This window comes from Lepidochelys kempii, chromosome 1 (genome assembly GCF_965140285.1).
Source record: "Lepidochelys kempii isolate rLepKem1 chromosome 1, rLepKem1.hap1, whole genome shotgun sequence".
Lineage (NCBI taxonomy): Eukaryota > Metazoa > Chordata > Testudines > Cheloniidae > Lepidochelys > Lepidochelys kempii.
This window is the reverse complement of record NC_136380.1, coordinates 69,639,472-69,658,312: the sequence shown is the minus strand read 5'-3', so window position 1 is coordinate 69,658,312 and position 18,841 is coordinate 69,639,472. Positions and strand designations below refer to the sequence as shown.

At 41.7% G+C, this 18,841-nt stretch overlaps 1 protein-coding gene across 2 annotated transcripts in view; it reads right to left on the bottom strand.

The window, feature by feature from the left end:
• TDRD3 (tudor domain containing 3) overlaps positions 1 to 18,841 on the bottom strand; it is a 443,000-nt gene that overhangs the window by 67,983 nt on the left and 356,176 nt on the right. The window lies entirely within an intron of this gene.

Genomic DNA, 18,841 nt, shown 5'->3' with positions numbered 1-18,841 from the left:
AAACAAATCCAGCTTTTTCCATCTTCCCTCATTGGACATGTTTTCTAGACCTTTAATAATTTTTGTTGCTCTTCTCTGGACTTTTTCCAAATTGTCTACTTCTTTCCTGAAATGTGGCACCCAGCACTGGACACAGTACTCCAGTTGAGGCCTAATCAGCACAGAGTAGAGTGGGAGAATTACTTCTTTTGTCTTGCTTACAACATTCCTGCTAATACATCCCAGAATGATGTTTGCTTTTTTTTTTTTTTTTTTTTTTTGCAACAGTGTTACACTTTTGACTCATATTTAGCTTGTAATCCACTATGACCACCAGATACCTTTCTGCAGTAACTCCTTCCTAGGCAGCCATTTCCCATTTTGTATGTGTGCAACTGATTGTTCCTTTCTAAGTGGAGTACTTTGCATTTGTCCTTATTCCATTTCATCCTCCAGTTTGTCCAAATCATTTTGAATTTTAATCCTATCTTCCAAAGCACTTGCAATCTCTCCCAATTTGGTATCATCCACAAACATTATAAGTGTAATCTCTGTGACATTACCTAAATCATTGATTAAGATGACATTACCTAAATCATTGATTAAGATACTGAACAGAACCAAATCCCAATCTTTGTGGGACCCCCCCCTTGATATGCCCTTCCAGCTTGACTGTGAACCACTGATAACTACTCTCTGGGAATGATTTTCCAACCAGTTTTGCACCCACCTTATAGTAGCTCCATCTAGATTGTATTTGCCTAGTTTGTTTATGAGAAGGTCATGCAAGACAGTATCAAAAGCTTTACTAAAGTCAAGATGTACCACATCTAATGCTTCCCCCATCCACAAGGCTTGTTACCCTGTCAAAGAAAGCTATTAGGTTGGTTTGACATGATTTGTTCTTAACAAATCCATGCTGCCTGTTACTTATAACCTTATTATCTTCCAGATGTTTGCACATTGATTGCTTAATTATTTGCTTCATTATCTTTCCAGGTACTGAAGTCAAGCTAACTGGTCTGTAATTTCCCGGGGTTTTCCTTATTTTATGGACATATACTCACTACATGACTTCTATATATTTACAATAAATCACTCTTGAAGGAGTAATATATCGGGAGGAGGATATATCTCCTCACTCTCACTGTACCAGATCACAGAAGAATTACCTACCATCTGCCCCTTTGGAATGTGAAAGCCCCATTCTAAAGATTTAAGTCTCTGGCTCTGCTTAGCCTACCCTAATTTTTAACAAAACAGTGAGATTTTTCTGCCATCCACTCTATCTTTGATTTTTGAAAAAACACCTAAAAAGAGAATGCTCTGCTAGGGCAGATTTAAGCAAGATGCTTGGCTCCATCCTGGAGGTCTGAGAGGACCTGGCTTGCAGTAAGAAACCAAGATTTATGGGTGGACTAGATCAAGAAGCCTACTGGAGAGTTAAGGGAGGATTACAAGTGTGATGGGGCAAGGCCAGCTAGCTATGGAAAAGTAGTGGGAGATAGATATATTAGCTCCAGGCTAAACAAATCCCTGGTACCAGATTGAGTGAAATGGAAGCTGCTTCAGGTCAATTAAGACACCTGGGGCCAATAAAGAACTTTCCAGAAGGCAGGGAGAATGCTAGGTTGATTGGGACACCTGAAGCCAATCAGGGGCTGGCTGAAACTAGTTAAAAGCCTCCCAGTCAGACAGGGGGGTGTGCATGTCAGGAGCTGTGGAAGCAAGTTGCACTGTTGGAGAGGCTGAGTAGTACACACCATATCAGGCACAAGGAAGGAGGCCTGAGGTAAGGATGAAGTGGAGCTTGAGGAAGTGAGGGCTGCTGTGGGGGAAGTAGCCCAGGGAATTGTACATGTTATGTTCCTAAAAGGTCAGCTACCATAGCTGATACTATTAGGGTCCCTGGGCTGGAGCCCAGAATAGAGGGTGGGCCTGGCTTCCTGCCCCACCTTTGCCCCCTGATTAATCACTGAGACTGGGAGACAACAGAGACTGTGCAAGGAAGGATAACTTCTCCTCACCTCCCTTGCTGGCTTATGATGAAAATGGCTCAGTAGACTGTGACCCTTGTCTCTAGAGAAAGAAGGGTTCCGTACAGGGTCACAGTGAACCTCTGAGGCTAGCGAAATCTGCCAGGAAATGCGGGACCCACGGAGGCAAGGACAGAGCTTTGTCACACAAGAAATAATCTTTCCGGGGGATGATGAAGTTTGACTATCAGAGTTCAAAAGAGACCCTTTGATGTTCAAGGAGCCCTAAAGTTTTTGGTGGATCTGGGCCCATTTAGTGTTAATCCAGCCCTGGCTGAACAATTTGACCCCAGTGTTGATTGCCACCATCTAACTGATGATCTCAACATAAAAGCCAGTGGTCTTCTTCCCTCTATTTTGCATAAAATGAAATAAAAGAACCAAATAGTAAAAATGTGGCAACAAGAATAGCATTTCTGCAAGCTGCAGCATTGCACAGCAAAACTAGTTTATGGCATGGTGCTGAAAGTCAGGGAATGGTTCAACTACACGTGCCTAAACTTTTTCTGCTGTGTGGATTAATGGTGAACAATAAATCCACTGTGTTACTCTTTCATTAGCCTTAATATACACTCACTGGATAATAATCAAACTTTAAATTTCTAAGGCTGTAATTGTGATATGACATCACTCATTTTTCCTAGTACCATCTATAAATTATGACCAACTATATTATTAAAAAGCATAATAGAGGGAATGGTAAAATCAGAATATCAAAGTAAGGTAGTAGAAAGTAGGGTTCTGATTTTAAAGAAAGTATTTTACTTGTGCAGCAGAAAGAGGCATGTGACATTTTGTTGGAAGGGGAAGGAGACTGAACATGACACAAGTGTTCAGCTAGTAAGTGTTCAATGTAAGATAGTGTGACAGCTTCCATCTCGACCAACATACCAGGGATTGAACCGTTCCAGGCCAATGGGGACCGTGGGAAGCGGCGGCCAGCACATCCCTCGGCCCGTGACACTTCCCACAGCCCCCATTGGCCTGGAACTGCAAACTGCAGCTAGTGGGACCTGCAATCGGCAGGTAAACAAACTGTCTTGCCCCGCCAGCAGATTTTCCTGATGGGGTGCATGCCAAAGGTTGCCGATCCCTGGTCTAACCTGTTCTTAAAAACTGCCAGTGATGGAGATTCCTCAACCTCCCTAGGTAATTTGTTCCAGTACTTAACCACCTTGACAGTTAAGAAGTTTTTCCTAATGTCTAGTCTAAATCTCCTTTACTGCAATTTAAGCCCATTGCTTCTTATCCTGTCCTCAGTCTTTATAATGAGTATGAACTACAGCCTTTGGCCCTAATTAGTCAGAAAATAAGCTAAAAGGCAATGAGACCAAGAGTGTACAACTCTTCAAAGCTGTTTGGAGAAAATACTTCCCAGAGACATAGAAAACATTAACATTTTCCAACCACAGGAGAGTCTGGAAGACTTTAGAAACCAAAACTAACTATGGAGACAACTCACTCTTATGCCTTCAATGAGCTAGAAAGTATTGAAGTATGCTAACTATGCTAGACCTAGATATTTCAGTTTAAATTATGACACTACATCAGAAATGCTAGATTCCTTCCAAAGGCAACCAAAATCCCCAAAGCAGATGGCTATTTTGAATAATGCATAGAGAACCAGGTTATTTAAACTCTTTAAAAATCAAGTAAAAATATGTCTGTTAAAATTCTAAATTCTACAGAATTAATCCATAGAAGTACAAGTGCCTTAAAAGGCATAGAATATTCTTAGACTAAAGTAATGTAGGTTTATTTAAAATAATGCATTATAGAGTTTTATTCACTGCTCATTGGTGCACCATTAGGGCATCAAATAAAAGTGAAAGGTGTCGTAAACCTAGTGTGTGTAGTGAGGACAAAGAAATAATCCGAAGGGCCTCAGATATTTGAAATAAAATGAAATTCAACTTAGACAAATATAATCCTTGCCTGACCACTCCCAGTCATCTCCATCTCCCCATCACTGTTCCCCCTTCCAGTCCCAGAATCACCAGTCTACTCCTTTCCCTCCCCATCAGTCCAGCTTTACTCCTCCAGCTGCATAAAGTAGCATTACACAGCTCAATAAAGAAATGGCATGGAGTATCTGCCTGAGATATTTTGGACCTGTGCAGTTTTCTGTCTGCAGAAAAGACTCCAAACATGTCTCATGACTTCACTGACTAATGCCATAATTAATTAAATAATTGTAATTGCTTAGATTAAACATAACTTAATTAAAAGCTCTGAGTTTAAGTGTTTCAAATTAGCAACTTTTAAAAATTCATAAATTGATTTTCGGTGTGTTTTTGCTTTTGTTTCAAGTCTCTCCCTCTACCTAGCAAGCCAGTTTGCCAGGAGCTAATAGCCAATGCCTGCATGTTGTTCTCTCTCTCCAAGGGCTATGAGCAGTGTATTGCCAGCAGTTACCACACAACTCTTTCTAAGCAAGCACATTTATTCTTAAGAGAAAAGCACGCCTTAAAAAGAAAACATAATAAAAACAATAAACAGATTTAAATACACACTAACAATACAGAGAGCCACTCATCAGTCTTATGGAGCACTAGTAAGACAAATCTTTCCAACCCTTCTGCAAGGATTGGGACCCCGTTGGACAGAAGGTCCTGTCCATTTTTCATGGATCAGAAAGAAGGTTCTGTGTCAGTTCAAGCTCATCCCTTTTACACAAAGCTCTTTCTTTGTCTCCCAGTCTCTGGAAAACGCAGTTTGAACTGGTATATGCAAACAACCCCAATGGTTGGAACTTCTCTGGAGCTGTTTTACAATCCCAGAGGTACCATCCCCGACTGTCCTAGTTCCTATAGGAGCTTTATTAACCTTAACACACCCACCCACCCCGGAGTAGAACACAGTGACACAAATCATTCATACATGTAATACAACAGTCGCAAAACTACTGCCTGGGGATACAACAGCACTTCACAGAAGTTAGTTCATTAGATGGAAGAAATAGTATTTACCTTAGTCATAAACAGACTTGAATTTACATGTCCATGACATATTATAGGTGAGGCTGCCCAGCATGTCCCATTATAAAACCCTGTTTCAGTAGCTCGTAACTTTGCCAAACTACAACCATTTGGGCTGAAATTTTCCATCCTGGGTGTCTGCCTCAGACCCTGTCTTGTCAATGCTCTAGTGACCCTTTGCTTTGGAAAGGGTGTCTTGAAATTTAGCAGGGGGTGGCCTTTTGTCATCCCTGTGAAAATCTGCCCAAGTTATGAGCCTCTGAAAAAAAAATCATAGTTTGCACATACTCAGACACTTGAGCTTAACAATTAAAATCTCAGAAGGTTTCATACTCACTAACAGGGCCATCCTAACCCATATGCAAAGTGTGCAGCTGCGTAAGGCACCAGGAAATTTGGGGCATCAAATTTCCTGGTGCTCTATACAGCTGCATGCTGCTACAGCCCCTGCTCCGCCTCTTCCCCATGGCCCCTGCCCCGCCCCGCCTCTTCCTGCCCCTGCGTTCTGACCCATCCCCACTCCACCCCTTCGGGCGCCCTGTACTCACTGGGCAGAGGGAAGTGAAGCAGCCCAGCCCCAGCCTGCTCCACGCCACCAGTGAGTGCTGGGGGGTGGGTTCTCCCCTGCCCCCCAAGGCTGGGAGCCAGTGGGGCAGAGCAGGCTGGGGCTGGGTTGCTCTACTTCCCGCCACCCCGTGAGTGCAGGGTCAGGCCCACCCTATAATCACTGGGTGGCGGGAAGTGGAGCAACCTGGCCCAAAGCCATTCCGCTCCGCCGGTGGGTGCTGGGGGGTCATTTCCCTCCTGTCCCCCAAGCCTGGTTCTGCTCCCTGTGGAGACCTGGGCCACACACATGCCACGGTGGGGGGAGGGGTGCTGCATAGGGCACCAAAATCGCTAGGGACAGCCCTGCTCACTAAACACGTTTGAGCCTCCAATGTTCCTAGTGCTGACCAAACTGCGTGCATCATCCCCAGAAAGCAACTGAGCATGTACCATCTCGTCACATATTCTCCCTGCGACCATGCTGCATGTGTGCTCTCCCCACAGAGTGACTGAGCATGTTCTTTCCAGCCCAGGGCTATGGCAATACAGAAGGACTTTCCTTGTAATGGTTACCCACAGCTGCTCTGAGTCAGGGTGGGGCTGGGCACTGGAACTGAGAGTATGGAGCCTCTCTCTCTTTTGCTCTGAATGACTTCCTTACTGTCAGAGGGAGAAAAGCTGGATGGCGAGTGGGGTTGGGGAAGGAGTAGACTGGTGTCACTGGGAATGGAGAAGTAGAGAGAAACTGCAAATGGGAGTTGGAGACTGTGGCTGGTTGGGCAAGGAGACCAGAACTGGGAGCCAGTGAGGGAAATGGATGGGGATTGGAAGCCAGTTGGGAGATGGGGACACTATCGCTTTATAACTATTTTGTCTTTTGCCCTGAGAAACAAATGTATGAAATAAATAATCCAGTCCCTATGACTAAGTACTGGAAAACATATACAAAAAAAAGTGATTTTTCCAACTACAGTACTAACTTGAAATAGTAAAGCACTCATTGTTATAACACCACATTTCAAAGAATGAGACTTGGGTTTTCTCTGTTGTTCAAACAAGACACAGTTTAATAAAGAAATGAATGTTCCCAGTCTCTACAATTTACTACTCGTGATTCTTCTGCTTGCTATTTCATCTTGGAGCCTTTTACTCTACGGAAATATTTTGTGACACAAGGTTAAGAAACTGCAAGCTCGAAAGATTACATAAAAACATCAATCGATTTATGAATGAACCACCCCCTTTATAGCAGGAGGTTTAAAACCGCTTGGAGTCAATGGCTGTGTGTCTCCAGAAACATACTGGTTTCTTTATTAAAAAAAAAACAAAACAAAACAGTTCTCCTTGTTCAAATTGGAGTTGTCCTGGGTGGATTATGGGAAGGAAATACTTATTTTGTCAGCAGACGTTATGAAATCTTGCTAAAAAATCTCTGAGGCTGACAGTACTTTCTTTTCTTTAACATGCATAGTTTTTTATATGTAATAAGTTTTGAGCAATAGTTGCTGCACAATAGCTAAGAGGTGGTCAAATAAATTTAAGGAAAAAAGTCTTATTTCCCCTCAAAGGCTGACATACAATAAAAAAATCAAAAATAAATCTGCAGCCTACTACTAACAATACCAAACACTGCAGACAAATCTGATATCGATTTCATTGTACCGAAATATTAATTGTACTAGAATCAGTAATTCCCTATTACACTATATTATTAGGGCAAGGGTAGCAATGAAAAGCATGCTGTGAAATACTAATATAAGTATCTGATACAAAACGGTGATAGAAAGGTTAAATATTGGGAGCATCACTCAGGACCACGCTATGCAGCAACCTCACCAAAATGATCAGTAGGGATTAAGCTCTCATTTTATATGCCTGGAGATTAGCAGAGACCTGTCCACACTGGACACTGCTTATAGTCAGACCTGTCTGGGAACAGCTGGAGAAACATCTGACACACACCATTGAAGGAGGGTGTCCACCATTTATCAGACAAGTGCACAATTTAGGGGTGCTGATAGATCTTGGGCTGCTCCTGATATCCAAGGTAGCTGAGGACAAGAGCAATTTTTTCTCCTGGCAAGAACAGTACAATATTTTCTCTCTGATCTGGGCCCTCCCACAATACATTGTACACAAGGCTACACCTGGGGACTATCTGGAAGCTGAAGCTAGTGCAGAATGCTGAGGTCTACATTTTAAGCAGGGTCGCTGGCTGGGAACTCTGTGGTGTCCACTGGTTCCCAATTAGCTCATGGCTGAAATTCGAGGTGCTGGTTTCAACATATAAATCCCTAAGTGGTTTGGAACCTGGTTTCCTGAAAGATTGCCTCTCTCTCCTTTCAACATATGGCCACAGCTAAGATCAGCAGAGGAACTTGAGCTGGCACCCCTCACCGCTGATGGAGCATTCTCTGGGAGGGGACCTTAGTTTTCAAACCAGTCCCCCCCACTTTGTCAGCCAGAGCACAGATTTGTTACCCTTTCACACATGCTACATAACCCATCTTTTCTGAGACTACTGAGGAGGAGGAATGGACTGAGTTGTGATATTGCTAGACCACTCTCTTGTATTATTTTGTTTGTTTTAACCTATAAGATGGACATCTATAACTCCGAAGAAATACCTGTAAAACAAATTTGAAGTTCCTCTGAGTTTCAGAGCAGCTGGACAAGGGGAGAGTTGGTAGCCATGCTCCCTTGAAACATCCAGCCTCAGTATTTAGGCAAATGAAGGCCATTTGACTTTGGGTTGATGGATTTCTACAGAATAGATCTCGAGATGCTATCAAAACACAAAATTTCGGAGAATAACTTAGCTGGAATTTTCAAAACTGTATATTAAAGCATAATGTCATAATACTTTACATATAGTTTTTAAGCACAAGCCTATCAAATAAGTTATTCTATATTTAAAGCAAAACTTAAGTATATGCATACTGCATGTGTTCAATTGATTAATTTCATGTCTCATAACCTGAAGTTTGTTACAAGCAACATTTTATTAAACTTTTCATAGATTTAATTTCAAAATATTTAATTTTATCTTATTCAAAGATTTATATATTAAAACATTCAAAACAATATTATATAGGATGTGAAAAAGTGTCTTCCAAATATTTATGCAGTGAATTCTATAAATCATAACATTTATAATGTCGTTGTCCTCTGAGGAAAAAAAATCCATCATGGGTTTCATGAATAATATCTGAATCATGAGTCATTTAATGCAAACACACTGTACACTATTTATACAGCCATTATCAACAATTACATCAAACATTTTCTTCCAAGTAGTGTGTCTGACAAAGCTTTGTTTGCTTTAATTGTTTTATTAAGGGCATTTCTTAAAATCCACACTGTGCAAAAAAAAGAAAAGAAAGAAAAGAGTGTGAATCTTTGGAAAATTAATGTTCACCCTTACATGAATAATTGTTAGGTCACATGGTGGTTAGCTTCTAGTAATGTATATCCTGCATCTTTAATATCAGTAAATAATGCATAAGGGAAGATAGAACTCATACTTTGGCCCAGTGATTCTCTAAACTATTCATTTTGCAGACCACTTTCTAAGATAAATAGTCTATCATGGACTTCTCTCCTAGGCCTCTCAATCACCTACCTAATACAGTTTTGTTCCTAAGATACTGTACTCTTGGAACAACAAAAAGGGCTCCATGGATCATAATTTAAGAATCACGGCTTTTAGCTACATTTCTTCCCTTGTTATCTGTGGAAGGCCTTATTGTCTAATGGTAAGAGGACAACCCTGCAGACAGGTGCTGTGACCTTGAAGAGAAGAGATGAACAATGAGGTGGAAGTGTGGAGTAAGAGGTGAAGGAAGAGACAGAACGATTAGGGGATATAAAGGAGAATGGATTAGAAGGTTGGTAGAGAAGGAAAATGGAGGCGAGAATGAGAGGGAAAGAAACAGGGTGAGTAGAGAAAGGAAGAACAAAAATATGGACAAATGTCTGTTTTTTAAAATTGTTTTGTAGATAATACATTGTTAAAAATACAATAATAAATTACATATTCTCTGATTTAGTTGGCAGAGGACATTATTGTGTAAGGATGAAGGAGCTTAAAAGGTCTGGTTGTGGATGGGAAAGAGACAGTATTTTTCCCCAGAGACAAATTTTGCTGTCCTTACCCAGTCAAAACTCACATCAGCTGCTTTTTATTATGATTCTCAAGACAAAGAAAAGTTAAAACAAGAGCAAAACAAGAGAATACAAAATACACAGAATACACTAGAATACAAAAACAATCTAAGACTATCAAAAAGTTAGACCTCCCTGAACCCTGCAAATGTTTGTGCACTTTGGACTAGGTTTACAAAGGAAAGGGCAGGGGTTAGGCCCAGATCCTCAAAAGCACTTAGGTGCCTAGCTCCTATTGTACTGATCCTCTAGGCATCTGACTGACAGGCCAGAAGGAGGCACCTCCCTCCTCCCAGGATTCTCATTTGTGAATCCTCTCCTGGAGGGTTGCAAAAAAACAAAAGAGTGACACACACACACACACACACACTAATAGCCCAGTGGTTTGAGCACTCACCTGAGATGTGGGAGACACACACACACACCCCTCCTTGCCCCAGCTATCTTTTGTGTGAGTTAGAGAAGCTTTCAGCACGCCTACCAGATCATGTCTCACAGGCAAGACAGACTGGGGAATGCCTGGTTTGAGTATCCCGCTGGGGCTTAGGCGTAAGCAAGGGCTCCAAGCAACTCATGAGCTTTGAGGCAGTATCAGGACTTAAGTGGTGTTGCACATGCCCACTAGTGGGAATTTAGGCACCTACAGAATTAGGCAGCAGCCGAACAGTAGTTTTGTGAATGTGAGTGGTACCTAGAGAGACAAAGTGGGTGGTGAGAGACAAGCTTTCGAGCCACACAGAGCTCTTCTTCAGGATGCTCTATGTGAGTTTGAAAGCTTGTCGCTCTCACCAGCAGGGTCCAATAAAAGATATTACCTCGCCCACTTTGTCTCTCTAATATCGTGGGACCAACACGGCTACAACAACACTGCATACCACCATGGTACCTAAAAAGGCAGTTAGGCCCTAAGTCCCTTTGTGAACCTAGCCCTGTGTCACTTTCCCGTGTGAATAGTCCCACTGAGTTCCCTGGCACTGTACACATGCACACACTTGCAGGATTAGGACTGTAGTATAGAGAAAAGCTGACCATATTCTTGTAATTGCTAGTGGCACCTCCATAGTTAATTAAAGATGTCAGGAGATTATATACGGTCTCCATAAATTATAAGTATGCACAGTACAAGATTGTAAATATGAACAATACAGGAAAGCACTTTACTGTATTTATCATATTCTTATATTTATGTACACTGATCCTTTCATATGATTTCAATTATACCTGTCTGCATTAAATAAAGTTTCTCTGTGTGTCTCAGCACATTTCATTTTCTCAATTAACCTTAAGTAGCCGCCCAGGAAAAAAACTCATTATCCTTGACAAGTGTAAGTTGCAGCCCAATACATAATCATATAAATGAAATAATTGTTCCGGTTACACAGTGTTTTTTCCTCAAGCTTGATTATCCTTAAGGACCCTCTTTTGTCCCCAACCCTATCTCTGAGTGAGATATTTCCAAGCCTCATGGTTGGAGCTAACAAGATCCATCTGCCAGCAGGAGTGGATTCGGATTTTGTGGGGCCCTGGGTCCAAAGCAAATGGGGAGCAAATGGGGGCCCCTGCAGTTGCACCTGCCCCGCCCCCAGCGCTCCTGCCAGGAAAATGGGGTTAGGGCACAGGGGGCTTGCCCTGCCAGCCCAGCACTCCTGCCGGGGAGCAGGGTCAGGGGCTTGCCCCACTCCACCCACCCAGCGCTCCTGCAGGGGAGCCCCTGAGCCCCAACCCCGTTCCCCGGCTGGAGCGCCGGGCAGGCAGAGCGAGGCAAGCCCCCGCCTCCTGACACCACTCCCCAGCAGGATCACTGGGCAGGCAGATCGTGTTGGGGCACGGGGTCACCCATTTTTCTGGGGACTCCCAATTGTCTGGGGCCCCTGGGCATGGCTCTGTTGGCCCAGTGGTTAATCTGCCACTGCCTGCCAGCATGAGTCATCAGTAATTACTCTGGAGATTTATGCAGGGTACTAGCAATGAGTTTAGGGTGGGTCAAAAAAGGAGTTCTGCTGTCCTATGCACGAAGATCTGCCACCCCACTACACAGCACCATTGATTTTAGTAGGATTACACATCTGAGTAAAGCGAGCAGGATCAGAATTTGGTATGGAGGTGAGGAGTTACAGTTATTTTCCTATATGCAAACTATACAATAAATTTTTCTTGCTTAGTTTGAGGACAAGCTCCTTTCGGATTATTTCTCTGTGCGTCTCTCTTCATCTGCTTCATACTGCATTCCATCAATACACAGTGCCACATCTCCACATGATGACAAGGCCCAATATCACAGCATCCACCACCACTGGAGAACTTCCGTACCTATTTAGATTTAATTTTACCACAATCTGTCCCACTGCCACATCCTGTAACCAGCTCACTTTCACTACCTTCTGTGTAGTAATTACAGAGATCTGTAAAGAGTGGGTAGTCTTATGAATCATGCTAATACCTAGGCACAGCAGCAGAAGACTATGGGTACGTCTACACTGCAAAATAAATCTGCAGCAGAGAGTCTCAGAGCTAGGGTCAACTGACTCAGGCTCTGAAGGCTCCGGCTAGGGGGCTAAAAATAGCAGCATACACATTCTGGCTTCGGCTGGAGCCTGGGTTCTGAGACCCACCCTTTTGGCGAGGTTTCAGAGCCTGGACTCCAGCCTGAGCTGGACCATCTATACACTGCTATTTTTAGCCCAAGCAGTTGACCTGGGCTCTGAGACTCTTTGTCATAAGTCTTTTTTTGCAGTATAAATATACCCAGCATTTCAACCTCAGCTATTACTTGCTGGCTTTTATGTGTACCACTGGGGTCCCTGCAATTACTTTTAAATGTTTACTGGTGGATCTTTTAAAATACATTTATAGAATCAACAATTCTCACAGCAGAAGAATCATCAACTGCACTGTATGCTCATAATTGTTTAGTTCCTTATACTTCACTGACACTAGGGATCCTGATACCTTTTTTACCTTGTGAATTTTTTGTGAAGGCTTTCAGCCCACACAGGTGCTATTCATCAACTCTACAAAGGGACAAGATGCGCTGAGGCATTTCTAGCAGGCTGTCAAGAAGAAAGAAATAATTAAGTGCATGTGGGTATATAAATCAAAACAAATACCCTAACAACTCAATATCATACATAAGACACTGCAGCCTGTGTCAGACAAGTCACCATATTAGTCACCATTATATAAATTCTTTCAATTTAATAGGCAATACTAATATCCCCATTCTCGGAGTAATCAGGAAATGTAATCACTGATTCATTGTAAAAGTATCCCTTTCTAAGCAAAGAACCCTGAACATTTTAACAGCTCTACTACCCCTGAACTCATTGTGAACAAATGGGGTCATTAGGGACAAAAGGAAAAGAGATGAAAAATAGAATAAGTAGAGCATTTAGACCTCCTAGGAGGGTGACCACAATGAAATCCCAGAATATCCAGAGGCTGCAGGCTTGGCTACCTGGAAAAGTTTTACCAGTTATACCAATACAGGTATGATGGTATAACTCCAGTGTAGGCACACTTACTCTGGAATAAGAGTGGCTTTTTTGGTATAGCTTAAATCCCTTCCCAAGTGACAAACAAATCTGGAAAAGACACTCTTATACCAGAATAGCGTACCTTCAGGGCATCATGCCAGGATAATTTTATCAGTTTAAATTCTCACCTTATTTATACCCCCCAGAAACTGTTTACTTGTAAACCTCAGTAGATGGGGCCTCAGTAGAATGGTCATAAAGCAGCAGTGAAACCTGATTGGCCAATCTGCCAAGCATTCACTGGAGTAACCACACACAGAGATGGGGAGAAGGGGGTGAAAATATGATAGGAGGAGTGAGACTTGCTTAGTTCTGCAACTGCATGGAGGAAGTCATCAAAAAAATAGTAAAAGTGTCTGGGCTCTAAGGGGTTAATAGAGCCCTAGGGAGGCTGCGCAGGAGGCAGCCAATCAGAGAAGGGCTGAAGGGAGCAGCCGATCAGGGCCAAGCAGCCCCATATAAAAAGGGAGCTGCAGTGCAAAGGAGGGCAATTCTCTGCTGGGAGCCCAGGGAGGAAGGACTGTGTCTCGGGAGGGCTGAGAGAACTGTGCTGCTAGCAGAGACCAGGGGAGTGGGAGACAGCTTCTGACTGACTGCTGGGGTTTGCAGGCTGAGTCCCTGAAGCAAGGGCAAAGGGGGTGCTGGAGCCGCATAGGAAGCAGCAATGGACAATGGACTGCAGTTGCCACTGAAATAAGTGGCTAGACAGAAATTGCAGGTCCCCCGGAAGTGGGGAACACAGAGTGTGGCACAGCCAGAGAGCTGTGTCACTGAAGAGGATGCTGCGGTCCTTGGAGAGACATGGGTCCTGGAGCAGGAGTGATGGCTGTGAGGCATCACCAGAGGAGGGCACACTGGTGAACCTAGCTAATTCCCAAGACAGCCAGCAGGAGGTGCCACAGTGGTGAGTGAACCCCATTACAGTCCCCTTTATTTCTCCTCAGGGCATATTCCATTTCCTTGTAATGCCGGGAACAGTCAAATCATGTGCATGTGTAACCCATGCCTGCTTGGTGTGGCACTCTGTTCTGCTCCAGTGGCAGCTAGACCAGCAATAGATAGATGAGTCTGCCACACACTTGGCTAAAAGACATGTATCCATTAGCTCATGCAGTAGAGGCTCACGTGTTAAGCTCCAGAGGTCTCAGATTTGATCCTGGTTGACAATGACCAGGGTCCATTGGCTTTACAAGAGGGGGCACATCCAGGATATCAACTGGAAAGTCTCTGAAGCTCAAGACATACTTCCTCAGCTAAGGGAAGTATGTAACCCATGCCTTCTTGGTGTGGCAGTCTGTCCCCATCTAGGGGCAGCTAGAGCTTGATGGGCCTGCTACAGCCTTGGCTAAAAGACACGTGTCTTTTAGCTCATGCATTAAGTGCCCAAGGTGCCAGGTTTGATCCCAGACACCAACAACCAGGGTCCATCGGTGTTACACATGCAACAAAAGAATCAGAAAAAAGGCATCCCCCTTTCCCACCAGAACTTCCCAAAGGGATTGGGTAAAGGGGTGATCCACCAACATCAAGCCTCATTTTCTTTTTCCCTACCTCACTTTTCTAGTGCCTTGCATCGGGGCAATCTTTCTCCCAGTCAAGACCATTCAGATGCAACTTCCTCTCGAGATTATCCAAATCAGCCCAACTGTCAGCCCTTCCCCTCCTAGGGAGGTGTGCTGATTCAAGAATACACCCAGCCCTTGAACTGTGAAGAATGCAAATATGTAGCACAGCAGCCCAATATTGCCACTAAACTAGCATCTAGCACACTAGAGCCGTGGTTGTCAACCTGGGGTCCACAGACTATGTCTAAGGGCTCTACCAAAGACTGTCGTTACCATAGAATAGTGGTTTTTAACCTGTGGTCTGCAGACCCCTGAGGGTCTGCAGATTATGTCTAAGATTTCCAAAGGGGTCTGCACCTCCATTCAACATTTTTTAGGGGTCTGCAAATGAAAAAAGGTTAAAACCACTGTACTAGAGGCTTGAAACCTTATCCATTCAATTTAATGGAAACACTTGCCCTAAATTCAAGGGTACAGGACCAAGCCCTATGCAAATACCTAGTACAATATCGGTGCTATGAAAATAATTAATTAGTAATAGAAATAACTTAAAGAGGCTGTTGGTATGGTTCAAGAAGATGTTTTAAAGGTTTATTTCTGGAGATCATTATGTAGCTCATAATAGTAACTGCATTTCTGCAGAAAATAAAGACCACTGGGGGTTAATGAATCCAGGAGAACGTCCCTTTCAGCTGGCCAATAATCAGTGAGAAATACGTTGGTCTGAAATAATTGCGGCAGTTTAAAATAAAAGACCAAAGCCAAGTTAACAATAGTAGCTAAGAGCCTCTTCTGGAAAAGGTTGGTATTTACAGCCAAGTTTACATGCTGGACTCTTGAATTTTGTACAAATGAGACAGAATAGATATACCAAAAGGTTAAAGAAATAAAAATACATAGAAAGAATTTTGTGGTAAAGTAAATATTGGAAGGTAAAAATTGTATCAACATAGAAAATGGTAAAAATAACCAAGATTTAACCTTTCTGACAGCTGCTCAAAAGTTACAACATTCACAAAAGTTCAGTTACAATCACTAGAGCTTTACAATATGTCATGCAACATCTAACACATTTCAAATGGAATGGAGCAATAGGGGAAACTATTCCTCTGCCACACACAACACAGATCACTAACTTGCCTTCACACAATTTTCTGCATAATCACTTTAACTCTCAACTCAGTGTGTCCTTCTAAAATACTTGACTCTCCAAATTTCAACAACTAGCTGAAGTCTAAACAGGAATTTGAACTTTTTATTAACCACATTTAACAACTATTCTGTTTGAATACTGGATACGATTCAAGTCGACAAGACAGAAAGAAAGATATTAGCAGAGTTTGGGCTGTAATACATCTAAGTCAATTTAACTTTAGGGAAGTACTTGTAAGCAGTTTGGCTATACCGAGTGCATCCACTAATAACTGAAGTACAATAAAGGAAACAATTTCAGAATAATTATGATTACATTTTAAAGTTGTGACCAGCTAAGAAATAATAAAGGTGTTTGGTCAGAATCACGTAAAGACTAGCACAAAATTCAAAATACAACAAGTGAGGCACTGGCTATGCACTGTATTTTGCATACAACTCACTCAACAACAATAATTGGGCAGAGATTATCCTTTCTAGAGATTCAACTACTATGTACAGATGTACAGACCAGTCCTGAATTTATACATCCAGGCCTATATTTTATGCTGGAGTGTAGCTACACTGTGCTACACAGGTAGATTACTTCATTGCAGGGTAGCCTTCCAGTGACATAGCACTGATGCAGCAATTTCTACACTATCTCTGACTCTCACTGACAGCCCTGAAAATTGATGCTTGCCATATGGACTCCTAAAGGAGCTGGTATCATTTGGAGCAATAGTCAGGATGCTCTAAGTCACAGTGAGACACTGGTCCAGTACACAGATGTTCCAAGATCAGGTGACTACTAAGGCACCAGTTTATATTTATGTTGTGAGGTTGCCCACATGTTTCTGATTTACACAAGGAAGGATAGTCCAGTGTTTAGGATACTAGTCTTGGAGAGACAAGCTCAATTCCCTGCTCCACCATAGACTTCCTATGTGACTTGGATAACTCTCTTAGCTCTCTATGCCTCAGTTCCCCATCTGTAGAATGGGGATAATCCCTATTTCACGGGGATGTTCTGAAGACAAATACTTTCAAGATTGTGAAATGCTCAGATACTATGGTAAGATAAGCGGGGTCATATAAGTACCATAACCTGGATAGAGAGACTGCCCCAATCTGTTCCCCAGCCACCTCTCTCTCACTGGGACCCACCAACTAATCTCTCAGCTACTCCAGCTGCATTTCTCAGAATGGCACATCACTGAAACAACAGAGATCCTTCTCTATGATATAACAATATCGCAGAAGATTTTACAGATTTAAAATTGAGCGCTGTGAAATAGTGTCAGCATTAGAAGTATAAATATTTATCTGTGGCTCATCTCTGTGGCATCTAGGTGCCTCACAAGGCTTATGTTGGGATACCCAAGATCTCAATGACAGAGGACAAGTATCACATTTCCCTGCTGCCAGAAGCTTTACCAGTCAGCTAGAACGATCAGATACACATCCTGTTTTCATAACCCACAAGAAGACAAGGCATAGTTTCTCCTGCACAATCCAAATTTCATAATGGTGGTCATTCAATCTAAAAGGCTTGGATTTGCTCTCAAATTATGTTCAGATTACATGTATGCCTCATATAATACCACTAGCATTAGTCTGACCCTCTAAGTTTATCCAGTCACTTCAGAATATGAAGGCTGGTTCCATCACATAGGTCTGATCTTTCAGTAAAACACAAAACTCCCGGAAAGTATATGTCTATGCAATTACAACAGGAATGAACCTATGTAGATATATTGAAATTGTAGAGCTTACAAAATAGAGAAACATTTAATATTATTCTTCAATACCTGTAAAATACACAAATAATGAAGATTTCTGCCACTGATACAGTCAATTGCAAATTTGTTGAAATATTTGTACAGCATTTCAGGAAAATATTTTCAAATTCTAAGTGTGATTAATGGTTCTTTTAAAAATCAGATTTTTAAATTTAAATTAAATATAGGTTTATTTTTAAAGTATAAACCTGAAGTTAAATTTGAAACTGACAGCCTCTGTTAAGATCTAAATTTATTATAATCTATTATAATCATTTACATTAAAACCAATAAATAATATTAAGCAGAACACATTTGCTGCCAAGTTTTAAAGAAAGTCAATCCACTTAGGTAAGCACCTGGAACCAGAGTCTGTTGAAGCACTAAACTGACTTTTGACAACAGTAGCCACTTCTGCTTGTGCAGAGAGAATATTTTCTTCATTTCAGTTTATTCAGCTAACTCAGTTCAATAACTGGCTCATTTACAGTTGAGAAACTGATTGGGAGTTGAAAAAACAGGAAAGCTTGTTTGCCTCTTCCAATCTATAAATACTAACTAAGCATAAAAAAATGAGATCTGCCAGTTCTAAAATCTTAAAGGACATGGTGACCAGAAATAATCAGCTCAATTCACTATGTACAAAGAATACTTCCTTTGTGTAATAAATCAGTTAGTTTTAAATACAAATATGTTGATAAACTTTTTTCTTATTTATCCAGCATAAAGTACTTTTATGTAATAACAAAAATTAAATGCTGTTTTTGTACATTGTAATTGAATTTGAATTTCATTCAACCGTGCTTGTCACAAATCACAAGTAAAAGAGAAATCATCTCATAAATAAGAAACACAGCATTCACCATTTTCTGATATAATAAAATATGTAACAATTAAGAATCTGAAAATATATAAGTTAAGCTATACAGTTGCTTAAATAAAAGTGAACCAACATAGCGTATCTTCCTGGTTAGCCCAAAAAAGCACCAAATATAGTGCAAATGCTATATTTAATTGCAAATCAAAGAGTTTTAGTGGTTACGAATCAACATGAAATCAACCTTTCTTTAGGAAAATAACTGAAAAGTACAAACGCAAAACACAATTAAAATTGATTATTTAAATCAA